Genomic DNA, 9,898 nt, shown 5'->3' on the forward strand with positions numbered 1-9,898 from the left:
AAAATTATAAAATATTTTGATAATGAAATAAGAGATGATTTTTTAGGTGGGTTGTACTGATGAGACATGGTACTCTAACATAGCATATTTACAATCTAATAATATATATGGAAAAGTGGATGTGAATATATATGTTTAAACATATTGTTATATTATAACTATTAAAGTTTTTATGTGCTTATGAATTAAATTTAAATATGGTTACAAAATCATTATTCTATTTTATAATGTAAAATATATGTTAACTTAATGTTGCTATTATATATTTTAATCTAATATGTATATTATGATTTCTTTGCTATTATATATCTTAATCTACTGTACATATTATAATTTGTTTTATCAATTAGTAATTTTATTAATAAGAACAAAATTATTATTACACTACAATATTTCAGTGTCATACTTGGCTTTATATTTCTTTTATCATCATCTAAATATTTACAATGATATATGAATATAAATTCAATATAATAAACATTTACAATGATATATGAATATAAATTCAATATAATAAACATATATGTAAAAATGCTGATTATTTTTTTTACATTCTACCTACACATCACCCCATCACCCCTATGTAAAAAATATAAACACAAATAACTACATCTATTCTTTATTCCTCAATCAATAAAAAAAATAAACCCTTTATCTATTCAAACAAAAAAAAAACAAGCAATTTTAAGATCATAATAAAATGATTTTTATTTTTATATATATTGATGAAGGGAATCCAAGGATGAACTATGCATTTTCCAATCGAAAACGTTCACATGAATTTGAAAGAAAAAACCTTAATCATCCAGAAGAAATAAACTAACCACAGCGATGGTGTATATGACTTTAAGTAAATTCTCTGTGTTATTGCGAATTCACGAAGGTCGACATATCGATTGAATGGCGTGGCTTTCCAGATGAGAATCATGCTTTTGGAGGGGAAAAGATTGTGGAAGGCACAGAGAAAAATCTAGCCGCAGGAAAAACTGACCTTAGATAGTGGGAAAAACAAGATGGAAAAGCTTGAGTATGCATCATGACAGTTTGGTTGTGCAAGCAATGACAAACAATCATGGATCGATTAGTTGGCATATATGTATCACAAGTTGTAAATACCGGACATCAAAGTATGTATCGTAAATTCTTAATTTGCGTGACAGATGGGCTGCCCAAGCAATGACAAAAGTTCTAGAAAGGAGGTTGGATCGATTATAATCCAAAGACATTTATTATTTTATAATAATTTGTGTTAGGAATTAGTATGGCGGAGAGATTTAATTAGGTCGTATAAACGATATCAAGCAAACATTTTTTTAACAACCGGGTTGTAAAATTAAGTAAATAGTAACAGAAGTAAGAGCCTAGAAAATAAAAAATTAAGTTTAAAAGGAAAGTAAAAAGGAGGAAATTAATTGGTTGAAAGGAAACTAAATGTTTAAGTGAAAAGATCATTTAAATCACTCTTGGATGCTGGAAAAAAAGTTACTTCATAGATTGGATGCCATGTTGGCAGGTTGGTTCTCTTATAGAATCTAGAAGAAATCTTTATCTTGGACATTTTTGCACGTCTTGAATACTGACAATAAGGTTTAATTTGATTTATTTAGTAAAGGAACGATTTATTTCTAATGTTTATGGGCCACTTTTGATGGGTTTAAATTGGTTCTTGTGTAGAATATGTGCAGTCTACCACCCTTATTAGAGGGAGATATGTGAGGAATAGGTGTATATCTCAATCTCATTAAATTCTTGGAGGAGAAGAAAAGGTGGCCTAAGAATATTATAGGTTGAAGCATATCACTTTAGGAGTATGTTGTTGTTGCTACAGCACCCTCCAAAATTTTTCCGTACATTCAAATTTTGGAGTCCTATTTATGATCCTATTATTTTTCGTTTCAAGTTATTAATCCCATGCTCTGTCATGTTTTCTAAGTGTTCAAATTTTCCCTTAGGAAACCTAAGTATCTAAACTATTTTCTTTCACATGCCTAGCTCTTGATACCTTCATAGCGCAAGTCTTCTTGAAAATAATGGAGGCTTATTTTTTCCTCCAGGCATAGTGCACTCCCCATTGACATCAGAACACACTCTTGGGAGACAAGCAATCACACATCTTGTTGATAGACACAACATAGTTATGGAAGATAGTCATTACATAGTTTCATGAGACAATGATTGCACACTTCTTGGTGAGAGTGAGTGCGCACTTCTTTTTGACAATGAGAGTGCACTTCTTCAAGTGAGTGTTGTCACACTTCTTAGTGGAAGTCAACTCACTCTTGACTCATAGTTCCCTGACATGCATTGAGGAAATTCACAATCCCTCACCCTAATTGTATGTGTTCTCTCCCTATGTAATGAGACCAATCAAGATCTCATATCACATTCATCTTTCCCTTCTGAGTTTTGTGCATTATTGGAGCACAAGGAGCATTATCTCGCTCTTTGTTGCAAGTGCATCACCATATTTCTCAACTGTCACATTTTCTCACTTTTTATTTTGCATCTACTAATTTTGGATTTTTAGCTCTTGCATATGTCGCTTCTCTTTTTTGTGTTCATTTCCTCTCGCATGTTTTGCTTATCTTGTTAAAGCTACTTTGACACACCTTTTAGATGTAACTCTAACACACTCTTTTGCATTATTTGATCATATCTATCACAAGAAAAGGTGTTGGACACAATCCCATGGCATAACACACCTTTTGATTGCAATCGACACTTGTGCTTAAAGACTTGTGCCCTAACTGTCACACTTGGAGATAAGTGTCATTTTCTTATCATTTCAACATATGCATGTTGTTTTTGGGTACCTTGCATATTCTTCTCATAAAAGTGATTTTATATGTGTGTGTGATCATGCTCATGGCCTATCATGCATTCTATTTCTCTCCTCTTTGTTCCTATGATCTCACACTTAGTCAATTTTGATGTTCTTCCTTATCTTCACATCTTGTGCAATCTTTGAAATGCTTACCCTTGTGCTCAAGACATGAGCACATTATGCACTCCCACGACATAGAAATCACTCTCTTATGGCATACACCTGCACCTTATCATCCTAAAGCCTCCTCTCCTTCACAAGTGCTTTTTACAATCCCTCACACCTATCTCCCGAAACTATACTCAACCTGAAACGAACTATCTTCATGAGCGCATTGCACATCTCTAAGCCACAATCATCATCCACTGCCTCATGCAAATGTTTCTTGAACAAGGCTTTGGAAAACCTTCCCTTCATAAGGGAACTACACATTCATAGTGAGAAACCCTATCACCCTCGCCTCTTGGAATTGATCTCTACACCAAAGTTTGTCCTTGTCTCTCTTTCCCCTGTGCAGTGCAAGCTTCTAGTGCGTAGACCTCAACCTCTTTCATCTTGAACTTGTGCTTTGAGCTCCATAAGGCCTCTCCCTCTGTCCTAACACATTGTACCATCACAACTAGAATCTTGCGTGAGCAAACAAAGATAGAATAGATAATTTTTGGGCTGATATTGTTTGCAATGAGTGAACTTCATTTGTAGGTACTATCCTTTTTTTTGGGTCAAATAAGAGTGGAGCCTTATATTAACCACATGAGAGATTACATATGTTACATGGCTTTATAATGTAAGGACCAGCAAGGGTTGTTCCTATGAAGGGTAACCAAATACACAACCCAAAATAAACCAAAAACCCTCAACCTGAGGATTACAAAGTAAGTCTCCATGCAAGATCCTGTGAGATCTAATGGTCACGAAACTATCATCTCAACAACATTCGCCCCTTTTATCCAGTTCACGGACCCGATAAGGATTGTGAGCCAATGTTTATAAATGTTCGAGTTCGGTTTGAAACTTAAGCTTCGATCATTTTTAGAACCTCAAAACCATATCAAAAAGCATATGTTGATCTGACAGTCCTCTGAGATATCGAAGTAGAAACCTGCACGGTCTTTACTTTCCTTTTCAAACCTGATGAGGACTGTAAAATGCTTATTTAAAAAGCATCGGATCCACTTTGGTGGCTAACCTCTGATTACTTTTCCACCCGATGGTCATTTGATTACAAAGGCTATCAGGATCCGTGGCCGACGACTTACTGAGAGGCTTGTTGTTTACCAAGTGCCTCTCCCACTTCCACTTTCTCCTGCTTCTGCTAGTCTTCCTTCTTATTCAGTCTTGATAGTTTGGAAGTTGTCCATGTCTTTTTCTGCCTATCTTTGATAATCCTCATGCAATTCCCCATTGGTGTCACATCCCATGCATAACTGTTGTAACTTTCTTTGCAAAACACTCCTTCATTCGCAAGACGATCACTAGTATATTGGTTTTTCTTCACACATGAACAAAGCTGGTCATTCTCAGGGTTTGTAGGTGGGAATAAATGTGCTAAAACATATGTAAAAGATGCCAATGTTTTGATACCTTTCTAAGTGCTTTTCCATTGCATATCTTCTTGGTTGCATTAATAACCAATTCCAAGTCAGCTTCAATGTTGGCATTATGAAAATTTGACTCGATTGGTATTTCCAGGCACTGCTCTAAGGCCATGAGATCGACCATGTTATTTGTACCGGTTCCCAGATGACTATGAAGGATGTCCTTTATGCACCCCTACTCATCTTTGATGACTTTGCCGAAACTAGCCATCCATGGGTTAACTTTAGAGGCTCCATCTACGTTAATTTTCAAGAAACCATGAGGAGGAGGTTGCCAAAAGTCTTTACCACCATTTAACTAGCTCACATCCTTTTGCATGCTCTGGGAACTAGTGAATGGAGACCCAACTACAGTAGTATACAAGTGTCCTGGGATAGAGTCGAGTTCTGAACAGGTCTCCCTAACATGTCACCAATAGTATCTTTGAGATGTCTTAATATCTATGCAATAGTGTTATGGGTTGAGCCAGTTTTTCCCTTGAAAATCCTGCCATTGCATTCTTTCCAGACGTCCCAGATTAAGAAGCGTGGAACTAGAGTCCAAGTGTTGTTGATGAGCTCATTTCCTGAGAAGTTTCTTCTCCAATTCCTCAAAGTGTTGGTAATATTGAGGCCACCCAATCCCACAAGGTTGCGGTGAAAGGGAAAAGTTTGAGTAAGTGTTCCATAGTCTCCTCTTATGCACCACACAATTAGCATTTGGATGGGCCACGAAAACCTTTCTTCAGAAGATTTTCTCAAATTAAAACTCTCTTTTGTTGAACCAACCACATGAACAACTTTATTTTCATCCAATGTGGGTTCTCCCAAAGGTCCTTCCATGCCTTATCAGTGTTTTGATAATCACATGCTATGGCTATTTGTTTGTCTTCTTTGAGGTTAAAGTTACCTTCTATGTTTCTTCCCCATCTTAGTTGGTCAGACAAGGATGAAACCAAAATCTTCCTTTGTTCCAAGTCCATAGCAAGAGAGTTTTCCTCAGCTTTCAAAGAGTGTTCTTCCCTGTAGCCTCGATCCCTCCATGTTCTCCATTTTCCATTGTTCCTTAGTTGATCCTAGAAGTCACTTACCGTGCATAAACCTTTGTTGTTAATGTCGTTCTTAAGATTGCTTAGTTCTTCCCTAAACAGGTTTGGTTCTTGCTGCTAGTTGTGCTCCTAGAATCTTGCGAGGTTCCCATCTCAGATCTCCGAGAAGCTATGCTGCTGGACAATGCCTCTATTTTTCCAAGCAAGATTCCAAATGTGGGAGCCCTTGATAATCCTCGACATTCAAACATGATCTGTCTCCGCCAATTATTTTCATATTTTTGTTTCCAAAGCTTGGCCCATGGGGTTGTCGATTCCTTGAGCCACCTCCACTAAAGCTTTGCACCTGAAACTCTGCTAATATTTTCGGGATCATGAAGACCCAAATGTCCATGGGCCTTAGGTTTGCAGATCTTATCCCAAGCTACCGAATCCCATTTCTTTTTCTCTTCCCCTTTGCCCCCAAAAAAATCTCTTTGAATGTTCCTGATCTGTTGCAAAACTCCATTAGGAACAGGAAGAGCTGACATCATGAAAATGGGTATGGCGTATAGGATAGCTTTCATGGGCACAAGGCACCCTAATAAATTCAAATATCTGCATGTCCATTTCCAGATTATATCATGAAGTTTTTTAATGACCGAATCCCACACTCCCCTACTTAGAGGTTTGTGTATAAGGGGCATTCTAAGGTACCTAGAGGGTAATTGATCGCTTTTGAACTCTAAAATTCTAGTAACGGTTCTCTGAATAGTAATGTTAGTGTTAAAAAAGAAAACCTTTAATTTGTCAAGGCTTACCTCTGTACCAGCAACTATAGCAAAGTCATTCATGATTTGTTTAAAATATTTGGCTTCCTTGACCATGGGAATTCCCTGCATCATAGTGTCATCCACAAATGGTTGGTGAGTTGAAGCCACTCCATCTATGGTGAGTTTCAAACCATGGATTCTTCCCTCAATACTTGGCATTTTTATCGTTGTGCCTAGCCCTTCCATCATGAGCACAAAGAGGAAGGGGAATTGCAGATCTCCTTGTCTTAGTCCCCTAGAAGGCATTAAGGTTCTTGAGGGTGAGACATTAAGTAGGATTGAAAAATTGGCCGTGTATGCAAGGGCCATGACCCATCTGATCCAATTGTGGTCAAAACCATAAGCTTTCGTCAGTGCCCTAATGTAAGACCAACTTAGCTTGTCATAATCTTTCACTAGGTCAAGCTGTATGATCATACTAGCTTGCTTGTTTCTCTTAATAGAGTGTACCATCTCATGAGCTTGTATGATATTGTTGAGAATTTTTCTTCCTTCCACATAACCAGTTTGCTCCTTCGAGATAAGAGCTAGAAGAAGGGGCTTGAGTCTGTTAACGATCACCTTGGATATAATTTTGTACACCACATTACATAAAGGTATGGGCCTAAATATGTTTGGTGTGATGGCTTTTTCCTACTTCAGAATCATAGCTATGAAAGAGGCATTGAGATCCTTCAAAACAGATCTGGATCTTCTTGAGTCTTCCATTGCATCAAGGATGTCTTGTTTCACTATTTTCCAACATGCTTTGAAGAATTCCACGTTGACAACATCTGGGCCAAGAGCTTTCCCATTTTGCAACTCGTTGATAACTTCCCTGACCTCATCTTCAGATACTAGCCTAATGAGATTAGGATTGTATTCCCTTGATAGAAGCTTGGGAATGTACCTTGTGAAATTGTTGATGAACTGTGACCTGTCTAAGAGAGGCTCCTTTGCAATGCTAAGGAAGTGTTGTACTAGGACGGATTCCATTTCTTTGTGGGCGATGAGCTCATTCCCTGGAGAATATCTAAGTTTTAAAATTATGTTATGTCACCAGTGACCCAAAGTTGACTTATGAAAAAACTTTGTGTTTCTTTCCCCTTCTCTAATCCATTGTACTCTCAATTTCTGTCTTCGGAAAATCTCCTCTTGCTTTCACCTATCATCCCATTCCTATAGAAGAGCATCAGCTTGACTTTTCCTTTCCTCGGTAAAGCCATCTTTGATCATGAGATGATTAATCCCCTAAAGTTTTTGTTCAACTTCATTTTTGGCTTTGAAAATGTTAACAAATTGTTTTTTGTTCCAATCTTTGAGTTTGACATTGATGTGTTTAAGTCTTTGTTGTAGCATATACATTTTAGTGCCTTGAAATGGAAACTCTTCCATCCACCATTAATGAATATTCCTAGTGAAGTCAGGGTGAGAGAGCCAAACATTTTCAAACCTGAAAGGTCTATTCCTCAGTGTACCCATAAAAGTGGCTTCAAGTTATATAGGCCAGTGGCCTGAGCCTCCAAATGGAAGGATTAAAGCTGACATATTAGGGCCTGTGAGATATAGGTCCTCTGAGATCATGAATCTATCTAGTTTAGAGGCAACTTGAGAAGCCCCTCCTATCTTTTTGCTCCAGGTGAATGTGCCATTTTTTGTTTCAGCATCCACTAATATCATGTTATTTATGAAATTATAGAAGGCAATGGAGTCTATGCCCAGTGTTCGAGTGCATCCTTTTTTCTCTGTAAGATATTTGATCATACTGAAATCCCCTACCAGAATCCAGGGTATATCATGATATCTCTCTCTTAGCTCCTCAAGCAAAGTGAGAAGCTTTAGTTTGTCTTCTACTTTTTGAGGACCGTAGACATTTGTAATCATGTAAATCTCCTTATCACCTACAGGTTGTATTACCAACAAAAGATAGTTCTTGGACGCTTTCGCGTCTAGCATTCCATCTTTTGGGGATCCCAAAGCTTGAGAATCCCTCCTGCGAAGATGTCTACCTTAACCTCTAGATTCTCATACCTGCTTAATGATTTTCTATGTATTTCTCTGATTTTATCCATCGAGCACTTTGTTTCCTAAATGAAAAGCATGTCTGGTTTTTCTTCTTTTATTCTACTACTAAGATTTTTTTGTTTCTTTTTACTTCTTAGGCCCGTAATATTCCAGGTTGTAAACTTCATTAAGATAGGTTTGTAAATAGTAGCTGGTGAGATCTTTCATCTTACCTAACTTGATCATGAGTTTTCCACATTATGTTAGAAGTTCATTCTGTCTTTTCTTTCCTCTTTTCCTACCCAGGTTCTTGGAAGAGTTCCCCAGTGTTTCCTCCACTGTCTTCATCCCTCTATTTTCCTCGCCGTCATGGGTTTTTTTTACTATAGAACTCTTCGATGGGGATCTCCATAAGAATATTTGCTAAACCTTGTCAGACTCCTCTTTTGGCAGGGAGTCAACTCCTTTGGTAATACCCTACTCCAAAAACTTTTCTAGATCCAAGTTTTCCTTCTCCAGAATCTCCTGTAGTTCATGATCGTCTATTCCTTCCTCACATGTGGTCATCTCATGGTCCCTTGTGAGCTCCACGATGCTTAGTAGATCATCCCTTTGCTGGTTGTTCTCTGGTATGTCCTCCATGCTAGTATCCCTATCCTTCTCATTGGTTTTGGTCTCTGATTTTTGGTTTTCCCATTCTTTCCAATTTCTTCTTCTAATATTTTGAAACTATTGTGGCTCAGTTGTCCGTCCTCATTGATTTTATTTTGGTGTCTCTTTCCTCCTTTCCCCTTACCCACCACCTTAGTGAAACCCTTAGGCTCTTTGCTTTTGGTGGTTTTTTTGTTGCTTTCCAGTTTGTTTGATGGGTAGTCTCTCTATAGGTGCTTGTGTTCATGGAACCTACAGAATCTAAATGGGGCATGCTCATTGTCCACCACCTGCATCCATTTTTCATCATAAACTTCTAAAATGATCTCATTTGGGAGTGCCCCGGATAGGTCCATTTCCACATAGATCTAGGCAAAGGAAGTGTATTTGCCTCTTAATGTCACATCTGATGTCTTTAAAAGTACCCTAGCTTAGTGCCAATATCCTTTAGGGACTCCAAAAATGAATAATCTAAAGGAATGGAGTATATTCTTATCCATACCGCTACTGAACTAAATGTTTCTCATTCTGGGACAAAGTTCATCACCCATGGTCGCATGTAAAGGCCTGTAGCAGCATAAAAATAGGGTCCCCCCCTCGAACACTCTATATTTTTCTTCAAAGCTCGTGAACACCACCTTAAAGAAACCCTTGGATCCAAGGTGAAGGTTTATTTCCCCCTTTTGTTTCCAGTTGTTCCTTATCCATGCGTGTAAGGCCTTCTCCATCAACCAAATCCTCATAAATTTGCATATGATCGCACATTCTGCCATGTGATCTCTTTGCACCTGTAGCGTTGGGTCACATAAAATGACCTGAGGAGTGATGGTCAACTTAGGTTTGCAGACGCTTTTCACCCTCAGAGATGCGACTTTCTAACTATTTCCCTCTTTCCTCTTCTCCCTTCTATCTTCCTCAAGATTTCCTCTCTATCCATGAGGTTTAATATTTCCTATGTTAGTATCCTTAGTTATCACCTCTGTTGGTTTTTTCAAGTGATGC

The sequence above is a fragment of the Pinus tabuliformis genome, chromosome 5_1, assembly GCF_031772625.1.
Source record: "Pinus tabuliformis cultivar Carrire ecotype Pingquan chromosome 5_1, CPIR1, whole genome shotgun sequence".
NCBI lineage: Eukaryota > Viridiplantae > Streptophyta > Pinopsida > Pinales > Pinaceae > Pinus > Pinus tabuliformis.